Below are 21875 nucleotides of genomic sequence, written 5' to 3' on the forward strand. Positions count from 1 at the left end.
CTCAGAGGCAGGGGCTGTTACCATTCTCTTGGGAGTTGGGGGAAAAGGCACAGAGAAGTGACCAAAGTTGCCCACAGTCACACAGCAAGTTGGGGCCAGAGCAGGCAATCTGGCTACAGAGCCCACACTCATACTCCCATGCATGGGGCACTGCCTCTGGAGACTTGTGTTTCCACTGTCACCTCTTAACTGCTTCCTCCTCTACAAATGAAGGTGATGATAGGTTGTCTGAGGATTAAGTGTGTTAATACATCTAAAGCACTTTGAACAGGGCCTGGCATAAAGTATGCGCTGACAAGGGGTTTGCTGTCATGATGACTCTACCTCCTCACCTTGTGCTCCCAGATCTGTTTCATGGGACTAAGATGTGGTTCTAAAAACCAGTAGCTGTGGCAGGACAGACACAAGCCACGCTCTCTCCAGACCCTGTACCCACCATGAGATTGATAGGAGTTGTGCAGCCTCTGAGCCTTGTGGGCTCCTTTTGCTGTAGGCCCTGACCCTCCTGGACAACTCCCAGCCTGATGGGAAAGGGAAAAGGGCCAAGGGCCATCCCTGCCTTGCAGACTGGGGATCTCACTTTGCTCTTTCTTGAACTCTCCGGCACTCTCACTCCACTCCTTTCCCTAGCACTCTGTTCTCTACCTGGTATTCTTCCAGGCCTCCAAGCTGGGGGTCTCAACAATCCTTCTGTTTCTTCTTATGGCCTCTCCCCATTAACTCTAAGACCTAAGAACTCAGCCCTGGTCATTCTTCCAGGGGAGAGAAAAAAAAATAAAGAAAAAAGCGAGTGTTTGAGGCAAGAGCTGGGACTGCTGCAGGACAGATGGTGGCCTCAGTGGTGGGGAAGAACATGTTTCTCACTTCCAGCAGGCTATGCAAACTTCCCAAGTTTTACTGATGCTCAAGCTGAGCCTCAGGAACACTAATTACCTATTATATGGCATTTACTAACCTGTTGCATTTGGCATGGATGATAATGGTTACCATGGAAAAACTGGACATTCATTTGAATCTGGATCTTTGAGGTTTTGTGCGGGGGGTGGGGGCTTTTTTGGTTTTTGTCTGTTTGTTTGTTTCTTTACAGGCAGGGTCTCACTCTATTGCCCAGTCTGGTCTCAGACTCCTGGGCTCAAGTGATCCCCCCACCTCAGCCTCCCAAAGCACTGGGATTAAAGCATGAACCACCGCATCTGGCCTAGATCTTATTTTTCTAAAGGAGTTATTTCTAAATGTGAGATGAGACACAAACGCTTGAGTAAGCTGAAAAGCCAAATCCAGCCTTCTGTATAGGAGCTCATTTTTATGTACAGACCAGCATCTCTCTACTTGGGGGATTTTGCTTTATCAGTTGAGTGAACTATTCAATTTCAATGCACCATTCACGTCCACGTAAGGTAAAAGGCAATGCCACATGACTTTGGGGCAGCTGTTTAGCATGGGAGGTTGAGCAAGCAAGGGCACTGGAGGCAGACAGAACTGAAGTTCAAGTCTGGCTACAGATGTTGACTGATTCAGGTCCCATGAGCAATGTTACTCAACCCCTGAGCCTCAGCTGAAAATGGGGAAAGGAATAGTCCCCTTCACATAGGGCATTAGGAAGGCAAAGGAGATGCTAACTTGAAACTGCTTAGAATGGTGCCCAGCACACACTACAGGCTCAGCCAGGGCTAGTGCAGCCTTGTGGGCTTGGACCTGAAACCTCTGGGGCCTGCTGAATTTCCAAATTCAGGACATTTGGGACTTTGGGAAGGTAACGTGGTACAAATACCAAATGTCACACAACCCTCCAGTGTAATCTGAAGCAGCATTTCATTACTTTTGCAAAGAAAAATGAATATTTAAGGAAGTCCAGAGTCAACTTTTGTCCCCAACTTTTATGTGCCCCACCCAACTTTTATGTGCCCCCACATAAAATTTGGCATCAAATTTACAAAAGTAAAATTGGCTTTCAGAGCTTCTTGGACTTGAAATTACCAGATACGGGATGTGGACCTGGAATTACTAAGGGAGGGATCTTTAACTCTTTATGGAGTTGCAACACCCAGCGCTGGTTTGTGAGATTTTAATGACCCCAAATTCCCCACCCTCCCTCCAGGCTGGGTGATATAGATCTTGATGTTTAATCAGACTGAGGCAAAATGAATTTTGTTTGCATCATCTGATGTCCCTTCTCCCTGAAGATTACTGGAGATACCTTGGTGTATTGCAAAAATCAGGGTTAGGACTTACTTCGGTTTCATTATTCACGACTGCAGAACAGATCTTATATTTACTCAAAGACAAAGACAAGTCTGTCAAGGAGATGGGAGTTGAACTGTGGAAGAGTGGGGATAGCAAGAGGCAGCCTCTGGCCGGAGTGCCCTCAGTGCACGTGCATTTGAGCCCCACTCAGATCTGCAGAGCTGGGAGTGCAGTTTCATGGGGAGGAGGGATGTGGATGGAGGCCAGTTGGAATAAGAACAAAAAAAAAGCCTGGAATCTGATCCTTGAGGCAGGCTGTGCAGCACAGGGGGAAGAGGGCAGCTGTGGAGAAATAGACCAAGGAGGCACATGATGTTGTTTTGACAAATATGGAGAGGGTAGAGAAGGGGGAATCAAACCTGCCTTAGAGAAGGCTGCATTAAGCCCCTACTGGGTCTGATATGCTTTCTATCTTAAGGATAAGCTTTAACTTAGGCAGTCGTGAATACCGGGCAATTGCAGAGGCAGTAAACTCGCCATCTTCCCTTTCTGAGGGGTTGGGCCTATGAAGAGGATCTGGGCAGCTCCATCTAAAGTGGGGCCTTTGGGAAGCCCCCCACTGTCCCCACCTGTGGCCTCTCTCACCCCTGGTAGACTGAGCCCTCCGAAGTGCAGTACTTCCAGCACCCAGGGCCTGAAGATAGACGGCACAGGGCGGGGGACATGGGGGCCTTACCCTGGGGCCTTGGCAGGGGACAGGCCCTGGGGCTGGGCTCAAGGCCAAGTTTAAGAAAGCTCAGACTTTGGATCACTTGGGTCCAAATCCCAGTTCTGCCACCTTTTCCACGGGGGCAAGCGATTTATCCTCTCCATGCTTTGGTCTGTAAAATGGAAATAACTAGTATATCTATCTCATGGGGCTGCTGTGAGGATTAAATGAGATGAGGTGACAGCGCTTGGTATAGGGCCTGGTACACAATTATGCTCCATTGATATTAGCTGTCACTCTCAGGAAAGTTCCTGAAACTCAGAACACCAGTAACCCAATGGAATGAGTTTAGTCAGCCTCGGCTCAGCATCCAGGCTCCTCTCTGACCTCCAGAGGTGGAAGGTGACTTGGAGGGAAAGGGCAGGGGGAGTTCAGTCCCTCTGGGGCTGCATGCTCACGGACAGCTCCAGAGTAGGGGCATTAAGGAAGACATTTGCCAGGTGGCTGAGGAGCAGCCAAGGCAGCAGACACAGGTTGATGACTCCAGAAGGAAGTAGAGCCGCCAAGTCAGGCTGTGGTTTCCTGAGTGCCCCTGACCGTGGGTAGGGGAGAATGTTGTCTTCTCTTCCCTCTAAGCACAGCCAGCTGAACTTCTAGGAGTTACGTGGATGCTGAATAACAAATGCAACCACAGGTCGACTTTAGGTGGGCAGAGAGGGGGGGAAGGAGGAGCTAAGTTCCACTTGCAGCCAGCGTGGATCTGATCCCAGCTGCTTGCAACAGGCTCAGGGGTGCCTGACATTTCAAGACTCAGGCAGATGGCTTACTGTCAATACACAGCGACAATGAACAAGGCAGAGAGCATGTACATGAGTGGCCAGGAAGGAACGCTGGTCCTGCGTAGTCATGGTGCACAGGTATCCTGAGGGGATACCTCCCCTCTCTCCTCTCCTTTCCATCCTTCTCCACCACTCACTCTCACTCCCAAAGCCTCCAAAAAGAATCTTTGCAGAAACCCAAGATTCCTATTGGTTTGAACTTCCAAGGCTACACTAGCCCACTCAGTGGGGCATAACCTTTAATTACTGCTGTCTCAATTAGCTCTGCAAATTAAATTCTTCATGTTTGAACCATGACTTTTCATTGAAAACAAAAATGAACAAACCATGTTAGTGAGGCCAAGAGAATTTCCTATTCTGGTCAAAGTTACATCTGCTCCATTTACAACTAAAGTCAGGAGAGGCAGAGACGGCAAGTGAACCTTTTCCTAGTCTCAGAATCACTCATTAACATTTTTTAAAAAGTAATTATTATATTACTAAAATACATGACCTCCACCCCAAAATCAGATCCGCCACATATTTTCGAGGAAAGGCCTGTCACCTTGGACTTAAAGGTCTTCTCCCTCCCTCACTTCCCTGCATTCCTCTCTCGTTTTGAGAGTACTGGGGGAGAGCAATACTGCTGGCCGTGTTCTCAGAGAAATTTTGTCTTTTACTAATTCTGGCAAGAAACATCACAGATTTTATTTCAAAGGTTAGTCCTGCTAAAATGCAAGAACAGAAGCCTCCAGAGGAAGCTCTGTGTTGTCCACCAGTCAAATGATAACTAAGGAAGGGCCTCCACTTGCCAGATAAAGGACTGGAAACCAGACAGTCAGATTTCAAAGAGCCCGTGGGTCAGAGCCGGGGCCCGCCCTGTACATATTCTCTGGCAGACACGGAAATGTTTTCCTGAATGAGTATTCTTATTTTGTATTTAAACATGAGGGTACGTACAAGCTTAGTTTTACCATTCTTTCTAAATTAAGCTGCAAAGAGCTGTTTGGTTTCGGGGAGCCTTTTCTTACTGCTTTGTGTGGAACTATGATTAGACACCGTGTAACATGCATTTTGAAAATTCGGGGACTGATATCTCAGTGTTGAAAATGTTTTGTTTTAACCACTCTAAATTGCCAGGAAATGAAACCACATGGGCTGCTGAATTTGGGAAACACAGGCTTAGAACTTGGTATTAATCTTACCAAGAATCAAAAAAAAAAAATTTTTTTTTTTCAGTTTCTTTTTCGGTTTCTAAGAGCCATTAGTGATCCTCCGCCTCAAAGCTATTTTTCTTTTTCAAAAAGCGGAAATTTAAAATGTACTGCTTGTTAAATGCTAACCTTTTAAATGTCAACTTTTTTTTCTATTAAAAGCTGAAGAATAAGTGAGATGACACTTTCAAATGAAGGCGACTTCACATTGTGCCCCCAGAGGAATGAGCCATCAGTTTGTGTGGTCAACCCCAAAACTTATGGGGATGCACAAAGCCGCCCACTAAAGATGCATCAGTAATAGAGATCAATAGATAGAATTTTTTCATTGCTTAGTAACTGGCTTATGAACGCCGAAGAGGCCATCATTTCAGAAACCTCCTGTCAAGTTTTTTGTTTTGTTTTTTGTTTGTTTTGTCTTAACATACCTGAAGAGAAACAAGGAAACTTGCTGAAGTTGGGATACCCAAAATGAGCCCGTTTAAAAATGAAGTGTACAAATTATTTTATGCTAAGTTAATTAAGACAATCTACTTATTTGTCACTGTAAAGCAAAGCAAGGAATCTCATTGCGCTTTTCAAAGAACGTAAGAGGACAGAAATAAATCATTGTGCCACGCTGCTTTAAGCTGTATCTCCTTATGAATACCTACAAACCCAAAACACAGAACACCACATGGAGCGAGCAGTCCAGTTTTGTGCACGCAACAAACATGAAAGAGAAGTGCTGTTCTACTACTACTATGTCCCCAGGTGAAAAGTTCGCAGAATGTAAACAAGACCTAGAGCAGAAGAAACTCACAGTAGACTTGCTCCATTCACCTGTGGCCCTAACACCTACAGCCAGCACTGTCACTGAGTGCAGGAGTAGATGGTGCAGAGCGACAAGGGGTATCAAAGATGTGATCCATCCAGGTGAGCAAAGGATGAGTACTCAGAGGGCTCGACTGCACCCTCCCCTCCCCGTCCTGTGCCTTCCCCAGCTTCCGTCTCTCAGATCCACTCATGGTCCCATATCGTGGATTTATGGAATCCTTTCCTGAGTCTATTTGTACTTTTAGCCTGTTCTGTCCCTTAGGGATTGACAAATCCCACCATCTGGGCCTGCCCTGTAAAACAACTATGTGGGCCCTGACCTGGCTGCTTTGTAGCTTGAAGGGGACAGCAGAGGGTAGAATGCTGGTTACATTTAAAGCACCCTGCTCCCAGACCCAGAAGAAAGAGTTTCTGCTTTTTCCTAGGAGTTGAAACAGTCTGGGATTTTATCTCATTTTGTTATTTTGCCTACAGTGACAAACACTGTTTTTGTTTTATCGTGTTGTGTTTTTTGCTAGCTGAGTGTTTATCATGTCGGTTGCACCCATCCAAAGCAGTAAGGTTGTTGAAAGCCAAAAGTAGCAGAAAGGCCCAAAGAAATCACCCCACCTCACCCACAGGCTCACCTTTGCAGGTCTCTTCAGACAGCTGACTCTTAACTCTCATCTCAGCAACAGCTTCTAAGATAGACAGTGGAATAAAGGGTCAGCATTCATCCATTTCTTTGATGTTTTCTCCTTTACCCCATGTGAACCAAGTTTGTTAGTAATGTGCAGCTAGGACTCAGATGAAAAGCACAGAGCCACAGGCCTTGGTTGGGTTATTGGAGCTAGGTGCACAGGAAAAATAAAAGTGGGTGCTCCAGGACATTATATATATAGTCCTGGGCTAAAGGTGGCCTTCAGGGCCTGAAAGATGCATAGCTCTACTTCGCCAGAAATTATGCCAACTCTTGCTTTGCTTTTGGGAGCTTTCAATTTGCAGCTAAAGGCTCAGGTTCTGGCCAGCTTTTTCCCCTGTAGCATGCTACCAAATCCAGCCATCCTCCAGTTTTGAGCAGAGGAGGTGAGCGTAGCTGTGGAGACGCATATTATTCTGCAGGCCCATGTCGGGGTGGCCCATGAAGAGAATTTGTCAAGGCCAGCTGGCTCAGCAGACCAACAGATGAAGGTGGACTCCTCATTTGCAATTGTGATTAAAGATCATTTATTTCCATGTGACAAAGCTTTGAACGATGTGGGAGGCCCTCACCCATCCCTGAGTGGGAATAACTGGGAATGATTCCATGACCCTTTCCCTTTATCTGGCAATCCTTTCAAAGATGAGCTCTGGAAAATGTGAACAGACAATGCACTCCACTACAGCTTTCTAGTTTCACATCTTTAAACACCAAAATTTTGACACCCATTGGGATGGTTATTATAAACACATATACACAGAGAGAGAAAATAACAAGTGATGGTGAGGATGTGGAGAAATTAGAACCCTTGTGCATTGTTGGTGGGAATGTGAAATAGTACAGCCACTGTGGAAAAAAGCATGACAGTTCCTCAAAAAATACACATAGAAATACCATATGATCCAGTGATTCCACTTCTGGGTATATGCCTAAAAGAATTGAAAGCAAGGTTGGACACAGTGGCTCACACCTGTAATCGCAACACTTTGAGAAACCGAGGTCAGAGGATCACTTGAGGTCAGGAGTTCAATGCCAGCCTGGGCAACATAGTGAGATCTCACTTCTACAAAAAATTACAAAAATTAACCAAGCATGGTGGCACATGCCTACAGTTTCAGCTACTCTGGAGGCTGAGGTGGGAGGATTGCTTGAGACCAGGAGGTCGAAGCTGCAGTGAGCTGTGATCACTGCCCTGCACTCCAGCCTCGGTGACATAGTGAAACCCCATCTCAAAAAGTAAAAAAAGTAATAGAAAGAAAGAATTGAAAGCAGGGGCTCAACCAATTGTCTGTTCATAACAGTTTTGTTCACAATAGCCAAAAGAGAGAAACAACCCAAATGTCCATCAGCTGGTGAAAAAATAAATAAAATGCAGCATGCCCATACAATAGACTATTATTCAGCCTTAAAAAGGAAGGAAATTCTGACATGTGCTATAACATGGATGATCCTTGAAGGCATTAGGCTAAGTGAAATAAGCCAGCCACCAAAGGACAAATACTGTGTCATTCCACTCATGTGAGGTCCCTAGAGTAGTCCAATTCATGGAGAAAGACAATAAAAGTGTAAGTGACAGGGGCTAGGGGAGGGAGGAAATTAGGAGTGCATGTTTAATGGGGACAGAGTTTCGGTATAGGAAAATGAAAAAGTTCTGGAGATGGATGGTGGTGATAGTTGCACAACACTGTGAGTGTACTTAATGCCACTGAATTGCACACTTAAAAATTGTTAAAATGGTACATTTTATGCTATACATATTTTTACCACAATGAAAAAGTAAAGGCTGCAGTTTTAAAACACTTGCTAGTCCTCTCCTAATCAAAAGCAGTCTTTTATTTTGCAATAATATTAGTGTACAATCTAAAAGAAGCAGCAAGCTGAACTGTTCATTTTCCATCCCTGGTAAGAGCAGTATTTACTGCACGTCCACTCATCATGTTGTATGGGCCATCTGGGTTTTTTGTATGTCTTACTGAGATGCATGTTTGTTAAATGCACAGACATAACCAGAAATAACTTTCCTGGAAAATTGAGCATAATGGCTGTGCCTCTCTTGACATTTTGGAGAAATGATAATACGTAGGTGGGGGAAACAAAGAAATGACTGTAAACAAGAACGGACATTATCTCTGCCTCTGAATGGGATAAGAAACCCACTTGCTTCATTAGCTCTCTGGTATATCTGCAAGTCTGGAAACACCGGGATGACTCACAGTTTGCTGAGTAATACAGGAGCCAACAGAATGATGCTAGTGACTCGCCATCTCTGACTGGCTTTCTGTGCAAACTGTCCCTCTGGGGCAAGTGTTAGGCCTTGGAATAGAGTTCTGAAAAAGGTTACAGATCTCAACTACAGGGAGAACCAGCTCCTAAGGCCTTGACACTGGTACACAAAGTAGGACGCCTCTGACCAATGCCAAAATGACTTCTAGAAAGTTCACACCTGGTCATTGTGTCCCTGCTCATGCTCCAGCTCACAAGATCTCTGGTTTCTGCCTTTCAGGGTGTGGTGATGTCCACTTCTTCATCAGAGTTCTTTGTGACTCAGAGTTGTCTGCTTCTCTACTTGGTAGTAAACTCCTCAGGCATAGGAAGATGTCTTTAGCTCTGTAGATGTGAGCTGAATGATCCTTGAAAGGAATGAGTAGAACATAGCGGGGAATGAACCAATGAATGAGCTGTATCTGCTAGCCTTTGCAGAATGCTAAGTTTCAGAAACTGTTTTGAGCATTTTAGAGGAATTATTGATAGACACTCTCTGTCTTCAAGGCTTGGAGGCCTGATATTCTTGCTCTGGGCAGAAGGGAGAACTTTGCATTTGCATGTAGGGCTCATTTGCCCAATGACCATGATGCATTTCTCTGGTCCAGTTAAGCTTCTTGTCCTTCTATAGCACTTGTGCAATGTCTGAAAACATGTGATTTCTTCAACTTCCAACAAATGCACAATTTTATACCGCCAGTGGTAATTTGCACTGGTTGTTCTGTTGTTTCTGCTGTTGTTGTTGTTATCATTTAATGCAATTTACAAGGACAAAACAAAACTTCTGGCTGCCATTTCACATACCACAGTGACAGCAGCACATGGTAAAAAAAAAAAAAAAAAAAAAAAAAAAAAAAAAAAGCCAAAACCAGCTAATTTAGAAATTCAGGCCACTCATTTTATTACTTTTCCCCGGTTAAGATTCATTCATACCACTTTGGGGTGGTGGTAATATTCCTAACATAAGCCAATCAATTTTGGTCAGTTCTGAGAGCAGTGAGTGGTCTTCACTTACACACGGTGTGTTTGTAACTCTGCTATTTCTTTATGACTAACACAGTGCAAAGTGAACGTTTTTGGAAGGCTGTTAAGCATATGTTCTCCTGGTAGGCTTAAATGTAACTTATAAGAAAACTTGATAGTATGTGAATAAGTTCCCACTACTGGTTTAAAACAAAAAAAAAAAGAGGTTTATTTTACTAGCTCATGATCACAGATTCTACATTCTTTGTGAGAATTATCTTTTTAGGTTTTTGTTTTTATTTGTTCTTATCATTTTGACAGCCATATTATTCATTTCCTTTATTCTTTTGTTTGCTTTGTTGACTTTTAATTTGGAAATGTCTGCTTTGGAAGAATAATTACATCACAAGGAGGCCCTTTCCCCCACCCACCTACCCAGAAAGGTCTCCTGACTCCCTTATGCTCTATGAATTGCCCTAGTTCAAGATTGATACAGATCAAAGAAGCAGAATGGGGTTGAAAGAGCAGCCTCTGGCAGTGGCCTTGACCATGTCAATTCCCTGTGCATTTATATAGATCTGGAATCATATAGATCTATTCTGCCCAGCTTGTTCCATAGCAGCTGGTGGGCAGAACCACTCTTCCAAGCCCTGTAGTTATTCTGCACTGCAAGAGGCAAGATTACAACCAAGGACTCATTCATTAATAAAATTGTGTAAGTTGGCTTTCTGAATGGTGACGTGGTCTCAGGAACTTAAAAGACTTCAAGTCCCTGCTGCGAACAAAAAGTCTGCATTGTGATTTGTCAGAGCTAGATTGACATCCAGTTTAGAGTTTAGAATCCTCCATGACCCACTTTTGAGACAGATTACAAACCTTGAGGTTCATCAACATTCTAGTATAATATGACCCCCCAAGGTTTAAGAGCCCTTTAGAGATTTGAAGACAACTGTGATGTTCCCACTAACTCTCCCTCCTTCCCCCAATTCTTTGCCCCTATCTTGGCTACTGGCCTCTGAACTCATCACAGAGCATTGGAGTGAAGGTCTCTGGGTAAGTAAGGCTCTGCTAAACTGATTGAATGCTCCAGGTACCTTTGTCTCAGTAGAGAGGAAAGCTAGATATCTACTCCTCTTTTCCAAACAATCTACTTTATTCCTGCTCCCCTACATCCCACTTGCAAGGGTAGCAGCCACATCCCCCATCTGTCCTGCCCGAGCTGATTGTCCAAGCCAACTCCAACTCAGAAATTTCCCCCAGAGAAGAGGCTCCTGAAGGGTAGGCTTTGCTCTGTAACCCTGAACTTGATTTGTGTCTATTTCTCACCCTCTTGTTACATAAAGTTTTTAAAACAATATTAGACTAGGAATTGAGAAAGAGAATGAGCTCTCACAATTGTTTCTAGAGCCATCACCATCCTACCCAGCAATACCTTTTACAGGCTTTTAATTTTTTTTGTTTAGAGTTACTACCTTTGAAACCAAATCTTGACATTCTGGTATGTTCTTGGACTTTTTAAGGGATTTAAAAATTCAGGAGTTGGATGCCAATAATTGCTTTTAGGAGCTAGCATTGCCTATTTTCTATAGATGAATCCCATTTTAAATAATCAATTATTTTCTTCACAGAAATCCACAAAGTACATATTCTAGTTTACATCAGAATTGAATATGATCCAGAAATTCTTAATGTTGTTAAGCTAGTCTATAGTATCTAAAATGTGTATCGCATTCAACTAATGCATATTGAAGAGCTTGAGTACCACACTTCAGATGTGAATGAAGAGCCCAGGATTGTGATATTTGATCCATACTGAATGTATTTGCTAGAGTGCATTGTACAGATGGTTCAGGTGTGTTAGATTTCTCTCTGTAAATGAACTGGTCTGTAGATAAAAGAACATGACTCAAGGCTGAGCAGGGTTCGGCAGGCCCTAAGCTTCATCATTAAAAATTGGGTGTTTTCTAATGTGAGACTGGCGGTATAAAGCAGACCTCATGAACTCAGGGGTCTGAGAGGCCAGGCCAGATTATCAGTTGGGATGTATTCAGTCCCAATTAGCAGACAGCGCAGTTCACACTGGCTTAAACAATAAAGGGGACTTACTGATTCCTGAAAGTTAAAGTCCAGCGGTTGGGCAGACTTCAGGGTTGGTTTGAATCAACAGTTCCTCAGTGTCATCAAAGATGCTGTTTCTTTCTGGCTGTCTACTCTGCCTTTCGTGGCATGAGCCTCATCCTAAGGCTGGCTCCCTCTTGTGGACACACGATAGCGCCAGCAACTACAGAGGCTACAAATTTCCTCCTGCCCCATTCAGAGAGCAGGAGGATGTCTTCTAGAATCTCTGTCAGAAGAGCCAGGAAGCTTCTTTCCCAGAAGCCCCCCGAATTTCATGCTTTTTAGTGTGAATGGATCAGGTGCCTACTAGCCTACTATGCTGCTTCATGTCAGCTGAGTGTCCCCCTCCAGAACCTTGTGTGGAGCCAAGTTTCCCCTAAGCATGGAGGTGGTATGGACCAAATGAAGCTGCCTAAATGAAAATGGGGGAAGGTGTCAAGAGAAGGAAGACTTAGTGCTGGCAACCAACAGTATTTGTTGCAATCAACCTCTTGGCCATCCTCATTCATACACACCTTCCTTCCCATGCATACACCTCCCAAAATGCCCACTCTTAGGGAAAACCTATTTACCCCTTTCCCAAAGGGATCCAACTCCAATCCAGAAACCCTAGGTGATGTGTCATCCTCTGAACTTGGTCAGTATATAGCTCTTCATGTCTCAGGGACTGCTGGCCACCATGCTCACCTTGGCATAGAAAGTAAGAGTGCAATAAAAAGAAAAAAAATACTTCAATTGGGAAAGAGGAAGTTGGAAAGCAGCACATGGGGGTCACTGATCCATCATCCATATCACATCCTGCTGGACAGTGGTAGCAAGGCTTGACCAGGGGTCAGGTGGTCCATGCATCTCTGAGATTCAGTTTCCTATTCTGTATAATGAGAGGATTGGATTAAGCTAGTGATTCTCACATTGGAATGTGGCCTGGAGAGCTTGTTAAAATGCAGATTACTGGGTTCCATCCCGAGTTTCTGACTCCATAGATATGGGTGGGGCCCTGGAATTTGCATTTGTAATAGATTTCCAGGAGCTGCTGCTGCTGCTGCTAGTACAAGGACACCCCCGCCCCTCCACTTTGAGAACCTCTAATGTAGATTATCCTTATGGGCCCTTCTGATTCTGACATTTAGGACTCAGGGATTTTTCTTAGCTCTCTCTTCTGCTCTATACCGACTTATGATGGATTGTTTTATAAATGGGACACACCCAACTCTACTGTATGAACGACTTAAATATCATGGAGTTCCTGCTTTAGTTTGTAATCTAATTTTCAACAATTGAGGCTGAAAGTGAAGAACACCTTAGAGCTTCAGGAAAGTGAATTTTCTGGAGTCGAAGAAATTAGAAACAGAAAGATAAAGGCTTTTCCATCCTCCCCAACCCCATCTACTACAGCACAGCAGTCTGTGGAATGATTCCACTTGACTGCAGAAAACAGCTCTTTTCCCAAGGAAATCCTGGATCCTTAGGCTACATTTTGCAAGCATTCTCCCTATGTGACCTGGGTATTCACCGGGTCTTAGAATAGGAGTGGCACTGGGTGAAGCTGTGACATAGATCAAGTTGGTCTGGGAACTTTGCCAATTTTCTTCCCCAGGGCCCCTCACCTGGCCAACATCTATTCATCCTCAGGTCACAGCTTAAACCCAATTTCCTCTGAGAAGCCTCCTCTAACCAACGCCCCACCCCAGCCTAGGTCAGGTTCTCCTGTTATTTGTTCTCTAGTGCCCTGCAATGTTCCTTCATAGCACTTACCAGCCTTTATTAAAAATCTTCACTGACATGCTCCACCATTACGTGAATGTGCCAGCTCTAAAAGGGCAAGGACCATATCTGCCTTGTCCATCGATGTTTTCACAACACAGGTCCTGGATCACTGTAAATGCTCAGTAAATGTGTGTTGCACAAGTGCTATCAAAGGCAGACTGGGGGCAGATTCCAGTCATAGTATTTTATTACAGTGGTGAACTATTGAGCAATCTATATAACACATCCCACAATGTATGATTATGCATGCTTCAAAGGAATGAAACACAAGTCTTCGGAAGACACAAACACACAACTGGAGAGTCCCAGAGTCCCTGGCATCTACAGCCAACTTTTTCATGGCCCTCCGCCTTACCTCTCTGGGAATCTGGTGCCTTCCGGGCCCAAGGTATCTCTCTACCAGACACCCTGGGCCTCTCTTCTTCAGATAACAGCCCCTTGAGTCAATGCCCAGCTCCCTCTTCCCCCATGCCCATTCGGGTTGTTGATAGATAGTTAGGTGAAGGCAATAGAAGATCCTCCAGCTTACAGAGTGCCCAATTCAACAGGGCCTGGAGAGCTAATCTGGATGAACACCACATTTTTCCCCTGAGAAAGTGGGAGTCCAGCAAGGCTGTAAAATGATGGGCCCCGAATAATAGCCTGAGTCTCCTGACTTCTGGCTGCATCTTGAACGCATCTGCAGGCAGCTTCAAATGTAGGAATAGGATATGAATTTATTATATTCTATAGTTTATCACCATTGCTATAATTCTCTGCCACTGATATAGTTTTACCGTTAAATCAAACCAAACCAAACACTTAAAATAATTTCTTTAGAGAAGCCAGATTATTTATTACAAATAAAGTATACAAACTGACTAAAAGTATATCCCACAAATGTTGAATTTGAAGACTGTGCCTAAGTTTAAGGTAATTGATGGATTCCATTCTCATTAGATAGTCATACATCAAAAAAGTTGTCTGCTTTCCCAGGCACAGTAGTAGGTTATGCTTATGCTCATTGTTGTGCTTCCCAGAGCTGGCTCTTCTTCCTTTGAAACAGACCCATATAAGCCATCCATTTGCTGGGTTGCAAGCCCTTCATGAGGGAGAGAGAAGTATGGTGGGACACCAGAACCTTCTCTACAGGGCACGAGCAGCATGTTTGCTAAGGGCTGCTGGACTTTGGCAGGTAGAGACCATCAGAGGACTCAACTGAACCCCCTCTTATCAGGAACCCTAGGAGAGTAGAGTTGTCTGGAGTTTCCCCATGACTTACATTGTCTTTTTTAAAACAACCAATTCATGACTGAGGTGAAGAAGGAAAATAACAGAAAAATATATCTAGCCCAAGAAATCTACAGAATAACAATAAAACTCAGGCAGAAATGAACTCACTGATCTGTGAGCCAAGTGCTTAAGGGAGGGGATGGGGTACTTCTCATGTGGCTCACTGTCTTAGTCAGTTCGGGCTGCTATGACAAAATACCATAGACTGGGTGGCTTAGAGACAATGGAAATGCATTGTGCACAGTTCTGGAGGCTGGGAACTTTAAGATCAAGACATTGGCAGATTCAGTGTCTGGTGAGAGCTCTCTTCCTGATTAGTAGATGGTGCCTTCTTGCTGCATTCTCATATGATGGAAGAGTCAAGGTAGCTTCCTTGGGCTTTTTCTTATAGGGACACTAATCTCATTCAGGAGAGCTCCACCCCATCATCTAATCACCTCCTCAAGGCCTTGCCTCCTAATAACATCATATTGTGGATTAGATTTCAACATATGAATTTGGGGGAACACAAATACTAGGTAGGTGCGAAAGTAATTGCAGTTTTTACCATTAAAAGTAATGGCAAAAACCGCAATTACTTTTGCACCAGCCTAATATTACACAACAGCACTCTCTGAGGTTGTTCACTAGGGCAGTGTGGGATGTGGCAGAGGGGTGAGGGAAAAAGGGTTCCCTTGATGTTTGTGGCAGGAAGAATTGCTAGGTAACCAAGTGCTCCTTTGTGTCTGCTTAGGTCTGCCAAAAGTCAGGCACCAGTATTGGGTTAGACATTCAAGGAATGTATTGGGGGAAATGCCTGTGAAAGATAAACAGGGAAGAGCAAGAGAAGGTGGGGAGAGACTCAGACCACAATGCAGGTGGTCTGTGACAACTGGGGCCAGAAGGAGGATTGGGTAAGAAGAGTCTTAGACAGTAGCACAGTTCAGGAAAAGCTCAACCAGGCCAATAGAGAGTCCTTGAGCCAAAGTCACCTACTGGAGGAGTCCTGCTCCTCACAGAAGTGGGCCTGCATTACTATGCTCACCATGTTCAGTCATTGGCGGGGAGTACAGCCCAGGCCAAGTGCAGCAACAGTGATGGTTCCAAGGGGGTGGCTGCTGGAGGCAATTATGCTTCCCATGGCAGGAGATGTCAGCAGCCACTGGTATGGTCACCACATCCTTCCCTTGGTAGTTGTGGCTAGGAAGGCAGAGTCCCTGGCAGGCAGTAGACAACTACAGGAACAGAAACTGGTGGTAGAATTAGACTGACTACTTCGGATAACAAAGCCAAGGCTGGCTTGACTGGCTGATAGCTAGACTCTTTCTTTGTTACTTTGTCACTCAGTGTTTAGATTGTTGTTTTTTCCCCCTTTCCATTGTTTGTCGAATTCCCCATCTGAACCCAGGTCTAGAAAAAATAAAACCCTATGCATTTGGAAGAACTTTAAAATGAATTAGCTGGTAGGCTTTAGTTGCCATCATAAGCATCTAAAGATTATAAGGCCTCAGAGTTGGGGCAGACTGAAGACACTAAAGTTATTTGAGAAATAAGCAGACTGAATATTTGGCCTCCTAATTATGCTACAAGGAGTCTAAGTTTTTCCTGCCCGATGCCTGTGAATCACGATTTCTTAAATTTTCTTAGTTTCACAGAATCAGAGGACATGAGTCCTGAAAGACCCTGGAGGCGATCTAGTTCAACTACATCATCGTAGGGAAACTGTGGCCCTAAAAGGGGAAGGTACGCCAATATCCCCTATGAATCAAGATGTAAAAATCCTCAACAAAACACTAGCAAACTCAATCCAGCAACATGTGTATAAAGGATTATACACCATGACCAAGTGAGATTTATCCCAGAAATAGAAGTCTGGTTCAATCTATGAAAATCGATCAACGTAATACACCATATTAACAGAATAAAAGACAAAAAATACATGATCATCTCAATAGGTGTAAAAAGGAAAGGGACTTTCTCAAGTTCACACAGCTGATGGCAAAGCTGAGATTAAAACTCAGGTCATCTGACTTCTAGGCCAGAGTTGTTTATACCGGTGAGGGTAGGGGTAGGAGGCCGAACCAGCCCTTGCAAGAGTGTCCACTGCACTGAGTCCTGTACTGAGGGATTTCTCTGTTTTTTCATCCTGTCCTCACAACACCCCCAAGCAGTGGGCTCTGTTGTTATTCCCCCTCCTTTTGCATGAGGAAACTGAGGCTTAGAGAGGTAACACTGGTTGTCTGAGGTCACACAGCTGCAAGTATATGAGGAGCTAAGCCTAGATTTCAGGTCCCCTGCCTCGTCTCTGGTATTTTCCAGTGCCCATCACTGCTCTCCTCACTGAACAGTGCAACAGGATTAACCTGATTCCATTAGTTCTCAGATCACCTACTGCCAAGCACAGTGGATGGGCTTTTTGTTGTAAGTGGATGGGAGTGCCCTCCGAATTCTCTGGGGGAATAGCCTCCTCTCCTGTGCCAGTGTGTGACAACTCTCAGAGCCCCAGCTGTTGACCTCACTGTAATCTGGGCTAAGTGGCCATTTATAGACACTAATGACTAGAAAGTCTTTTCAAGGAATGGAGAACCACAAAGAAGCAGGCAGCTCTAGGAAAGCCAGAAGCTGAATGGCTGGGAGGTGGAGCGGGGACAGGGGACAGTGGAGATAAGATAGGAACAAGGCTGTTCTTTGCTTCCTGAGAAGCTGGATAACAAGCTGGCTTGGCTTCTGGCAGAGTCTGGCCTAGTGATAGCTCTTGCCTCCTGATGGGACAAAAAAAGGGGAGACAGGCATCTCAGAGAATGAGGCGGAGAGAGACATAACTGGGCCAGGACTCAGAAAAGAGAGTTACCTTTTTCGTCTCAGACCTGGGCATCCCAGATGGAACTGTACTGAGGTTCTGGTTAGTCTAGCTTCCTCCAGGTGTGCATTACAGGGGTCCTGCTGGGAGCCTTCCCATTTGAGATTAAGGAGGTTGCATTCAAAATGGCCAGCTGCCCAAGACTGCACCTCTGTCACTGTTGAGGACAGTGGGGGTAAACATGCCTGATGTTCCGCCCTGGAAGGGCTTCAGAGCCTTTGGATTGAAGTCACAAAGGAGGCCTGGCATTTGACTACCATTCCTTCATCTGGTTCACTATCAAGGATCCCCCATCTCACCCATTCTGCTCCCCTGTTCTAATGTGGGCTTCCATAAGCCTCTGTCCCATCTTCCAAAATGCAGTCTGGAGAGCGAGGCACCAAGGCTGCAGGTCATTTGCAGGCGCACAGCCCTGGAGGCTAAAGTAGAGGTGCAGTGGCTTCCCCAACACTGGCCTGCATGTTGAACTCAGAAATACAGGGTATCCTTTTCAGCAAGAATCAAAGCAAGGTTGAAATGGGCCAGCAATGTATGGCACACTTTCTTCTCTTCCCTTTCGTGAAATTTGCTTCTCATATAGATCTTTTTTCACCAGGATATGCATCAAAGCTGCATACTCTGCCTTCCACCCTTCTCTTCTCTCTTCCTGTCTTTCAGACCAGGGAAAGTGGCTGCCTTTGGGATAGTCGCAACAAGATGCCCTGGACTGAAAATTCAGAGTGATGAGTTCCACTCAGCCCTGGCTTAGGGCAAGGCCCTTTCCTACCATGAGTCTCAGTGTCCCCACCTACCAAGTGGGGAGTTGGTGTCAGCCAACGTTTCTTAGTGGGTGGCATTCCAGGGGTCCACACACAAAGACTAAGTCCCTGCAAAACAGTGAGGATAGATGCTTTCTGTAGGTCTTGCTGACTCTCATACTCTCTGTCTTTAACTCACTTGGCAATTCTTGAGCAAACCATTGGGCCTCTTCATCTACAGAGAATGATGACCTGACTAGGTGATCTCTCATTTCTCCTCAAGTTACAAAAGTGTGAGGGTGGTAAGGAGAGGAGGTGGCTCCAGGAAAACCAGACGGGTCAGAAGAAGACCGAAGGTGGAGGCTTCGGTGACAGGAGAACAGAGAATGAGATCCCCCTCCCATAAATGTAGGGAAGGAAGGACATCAGACAGGTTACCATGAAAGAGAGGAGTAGCAGGAAAGCACAGGGTCATTTGTAGTTGAAACACATACTTGAGTATCTATTTGGACAAAATCTGGGGTAGGAAGGCAGCCTTCAAATTTTGAACCTTGGAAGGGTTGGCATTCCTGACAAGCGCTCAGAGAGCCAACACCAGACAAACCCTAAATCCCATGAGGAGAGTGTGCTGAGCTAAGTACTTGCAGCCTTGAACCCACCCTAATCCCCTCTGCCTGGAGCAGGTCCAGAAGGAGCATGATTTGCTGCAGAAAAGACAAGTCAGTTAGACCAAAATTCCAAAGCAACTTTTTAAACCTATAAATGATGATGATTTTATATAAACTTGAGTTTTTCCTTCAACATAGCACCATATTTTCTACTTACATGATCCTGGTTTCCTCTAAAGGAAATCTTTTTTTGGAATCCACACCATACATACGGAAGAGTATATAAAACATATAATAATAAAACCAACAGTCATGTACCCACCAACCAGGTTCAGAAATAGAACATTCAGAATATTTTAGAAGCCCCTTGTGTGCCCCTCCCTCTTCCCAGAGATAACAACTATCCTGGCTTCCAAGAGCCAGCCCTAGAAATAGACCCTGGGCTCTTGCAAGCTTTGAGCTCATCCTAGTGAGATCATGCACGTCACCAATCTCTTTAGGTAGTATTCTTCTGCGCAGATTTCCACAGATGGCTCATCTATTTTGTGTTGATCCTTATTAGTTTCAATTTTGTCTCTTTAAATATATTTTATGACTTTCTGATTATAAGAGTAATATGTACCTTTTGTAGTAAACTTGGAAAATGCAGAAAAGTGGAAAGCACAAACCTCATGGCATAATACAATACATAAACATTTAATGTTTAAATAATCCAGAAACAACTACTGTGTGAACATATTGGAGTGCAGTATTTCAGTCATTTGTTTCTATATATTTCACATTACTGGTATCAAGTTGTGTATATAGCTTTTCCCTTTATTATGAAATATAACATTGATGTAGAAAAGTGTGCAAGGCCTATATGTACAGTTTAATAAAGAAGTAAAAAATGAAAATCTGCTGTCAACACTGATCAGGTCAAGAAGTAGAATGTTTTGTTTTTTTTTTTTTTTTGAGACGGAGTCTCGCTCTGTCACCCAGGCTGGAGTGCAGTGGCCAGATCTCAGCTCACTGCAAGCTCCGCCTCCCGGGTTTACGCCATTCTCCTGCCTCAGCCTCCCGAGTAGCTGGGACTACAGGCGCCTGCCACCTCGCCCAGCTAAGTTTTTGTATTTTTAGTAGAGACGGGGTTTCACTGTGTTAGCCAGGATGGTCTCGATCTCCTGACCTCGTGATCCGCCCGTCTCGGCCTCCCAAAGTGCTGGGATTACAGGCTTGAGCCACCGCGCCCGGCCAAGAAGTAGAATGTTGACAACCCCCAAGCAGATCCCCATGTGACCTTCCTGATAAAAGATAATTATTCCCCTGCTTTTCTACAGAGCTTCATCACTTATTAATAGACTAAAACTTGTAAATTGCTTCATTTTCTAAAGCTTAGTGGTGGTGCCAGGTACAGTGGCTCACACCTGTAATCCTAGCCCTTTGGGAGGCTGAGGCAGGCAGATCGCTTGAGCCCAGAGTTTGAGACCAACCGGGGCAACATGGGGAAACCCCGTCTCTACTAAAACTACAAAAAATTAGCTGGGTGTGGTGGTACATGCCTGTAGTCCCAGCTACCTGGGAAGCTGAGGTAGGAGGATCACCTGAGCCCACCAGGGAGTTGGAGGTTTTAGTGAACCGTGATTGTGCTACTGCACTCCAGCTTGGGTGACCAGAGTGAGACCCTGTCTCAAAACAAAACAAACTAACAAACAAAAACCTTGGCCGGGTGCAGTGGCTCACACCTGTAATCCCAGCACTTTGGGAGGCCGTGGTGGGTGGATCACCTGAGGTCAGGAGTTCAAGACCAGCCTGGCCAACATGGCAAAATCCTATCTCTACTAAAAATACAAAAATTAGCCGGGCGTGGTGGCATGTGCCTGTAATCCTAGCTACTCAGGAGGCTGAGGCAGGAGAATCCCTTCAACCCAGGAGGCGAAGGTTGTGGTGAGCCTAGATCATGCCGCTGCACTCCAGCCTGGGCGACAGAGTGAGATTCTGTCTCAAAACAAACAAACAAACAAACAAAAAACCTTACTGGCAAGCACAATCTAGGCATTTAAGGAAGAGTCCAGGCCATTAGTAGATGAAGGCTTTCAGAAGAAGAGAGGCTGACCTGTCCCTGGTCATTATCTGCCTTCAGCTTCCTGGGAATGTGTAGAGCCCACAACCATCAGGACACTGGCAGAGTTGTGGACATGGTATTGGATATACAGAAGAAATATGGCCAAAGAGATTGGACTGCCCTCTGGGTTTTGCTTTCAAACTCACCGCAGCCTGCCTCCAGTACCTCCAGTTCCCAGGTGTAGGGCAACACAGAACGTCCCTGTGGGGTGAAGAGTGGCCTCCGCTGATCCGGCCAGCAGGACTAGGAAAGCAGAGCAGGAAATTCGCCAGACAAGGGTCAAGCCAGACCTCTTCCAGTTTGGGGGACAGGGAGATGCCTGGGGACATAGAGTCAGAGAGGGAATTTAGAGATCTGCCTGCTCCTTAACCAGCTTTCAGCCCAAACCCATTACACTGGCCATATCCCCCCATTCCACTTTACCTCCCAGTTCTGAGATAATCTAGAACTCCTCTTCCTGAGCCTGGGGAAGATTCTGCCATATAGACCACGTTCCTTTCCAGTTTTCTCCTCTGCTGTCTTGTGATTCAGCTTCCTTGGTGTTGTGTAGTCAGTTAATCCTGGTCTATCTATATTTTAGCTTCATAAATTATAATGCTGTTATCTCCTCTCCTATTCTCTCTATCCTGGTGGGATTTTGTCTTTAAAAACAAAACAAAACATAAACTCTTACTGTAGTTTCAATGAGGCTCTGGGAGAGAGAGAATTTAGATGCATGCATTAAATCTGCTGTCTAATTCCGGAAATCTCCAAAGGAAATCCTGCCACTCCCTTCCTCGGTTGCC

General features: G+C 44.9%; 1 protein-coding gene and 1 long non-coding RNA gene across 9 annotated transcripts in view; one reads left to right on the forward strand and one right to left on the reverse strand.

The window, feature by feature from the left end:
* MAMLD1 (mastermind like domain containing 1) overlaps positions 1 to 21875 on the forward strand; it is a 144577-nt gene that overhangs the window by 104541 nt on the left and 18161 nt on the right. The window lies entirely within an intron of this gene.
* On the reverse strand, positions 14433 to 21818 carry LOC126945449 (uncharacterized). Its single transcript, XR_007722452.1, has 3 exons — positions 21514 to 21818; positions 21237 to 21409; positions 14433 to 16016 (listed from the first exon to the last, which is right to left on the reverse strand). It is a non-coding gene; the product is annotated as an uncharacterized LOC126945449 (long non-coding RNA).

This window comes from Macaca thibetana, chromosome X (assembly GCF_024542745.1).
Source record: "Macaca thibetana thibetana isolate TM-01 chromosome X, ASM2454274v1, whole genome shotgun sequence".
Taxonomy (NCBI): domain Eukaryota; kingdom Metazoa; phylum Chordata; class Mammalia; order Primates; family Cercopithecidae; genus Macaca; species Macaca thibetana.